This window comes from Octopus bimaculoides, chromosome 5 (assembly GCF_001194135.2).
Source record: "Octopus bimaculoides isolate UCB-OBI-ISO-001 chromosome 5, ASM119413v2, whole genome shotgun sequence".
Taxonomy (NCBI): domain Eukaryota; kingdom Metazoa; phylum Mollusca; class Cephalopoda; order Octopoda; family Octopodidae; genus Octopus; species Octopus bimaculoides.
In genome coordinates this window covers 7,645,280-7,646,497 of record NC_068985.1, presented here as the reverse complement: position 1 = coordinate 7,646,497, position 1,218 = coordinate 7,645,280, and the positions used below count along the sequence as shown (strand labels likewise).

The following is a 1,218-nucleotide window of genomic DNA, read 5'->3' as shown; positions in this document are numbered from 1 at the left end:
TTAGACGTACACAATGAATATATTAGACTAACACTCAAAGTTGAAGTTTTAGATGGAAAAATAGAAATGGAAATGAAGTTTCGAGCATGTCTCTTCGTCAGAAAAAGGTAAAAGTTCAGAAAGGAAGAAAAGCAGGAAAGAGCAGGTAGCCTAGAGGAAAGCACGTGTCCCATTCCACAGCCGAATACACTTCACCCCTTCATATATATATATAAAAATATATATATATATATATATATATGGAATTTTAGCACAACGGAAACCATGAATCACCTTCAGAGAGAACAATCTTTAATCTTTACAAACGTAATTCTTTTTTAAATATGCCGTCCACAAAGCTCAACAACTGTACAGAAATGTTTGAAATGAGATCACCACCAAACTGAAAGAAACTTCCACTTTATCGCCATGATTCGATAACATAATTAATAAACAACAATATAAATTCCCCTTGTTTGACATTATGAATTATTATTCCTCTATTACCAAGCCCTTATTCTAAGCGATATTTACTTTCGTCAGAAAACCACATCTTTAGGGTGAATCAGAATTCAAAAGTAATTGTTAGTAGTAGAAAATTCACATTATCCCTTAGTAATAAGCTGTGAGTCAAAGAAGATGTCACCACTCCGCAGCGGTTGTAACTCATTTCCAGTTGAATGTATTGCAATAACAGAAAACGAATTGCCTTGCTAAAAGGCTTAAAGCATCGCCTCGTCCAGAAACTGAACCTGCGACTTCATGGTCATGTGTCTATCTTGCTAACTACTTGGCCACGCACCCTTTAGCGACGGTATATTTTTTAATACGTAACTAACAGACCACAACGATTTTTAATAGACTATACTTCACCTTATTTATAACAGGTGTTAAGGCGGCGAGCTGGCAGAAACGTTAGCACGTAGGACGAAATGATTAGCGGTATTTCGTCTGCCGTTACGTTCTGAGTTCAAATTCCGCCGAGGTCGACTTTGCCTTTCATCCTTTCGGAATCGATAAATTAAGTACCAGTTACTCACCAGTGAGTAATCGACTTAATCCCTTTGTCTCTCCTTGTTTGTCCCCTCTATGTTTAGCCCCTTGTGGGCAATAAAGAAATAAGAAACGTTAGCACGCCGGGCGAAATGCTTAGCGGTATTTCGTTCTGAGTTCAAATTCCGTCGAGGTCGACTTTGTCTTTCATCCTTTCGAAGTCGATAAATTAAGTAACAGTTGCGT

General features: G+C 37.7%; 1 protein-coding gene across 1 annotated transcript in view; it reads left to right on the top strand.

Moving 5' to 3' along the window:
- Window positions 1-1,218, top strand: part of LOC106868706 (bone morphogenetic protein 7) — a 155,193-nt gene that overhangs the window by 151,519 nt on the left and 2,456 nt on the right. The window lies entirely within an intron of this gene.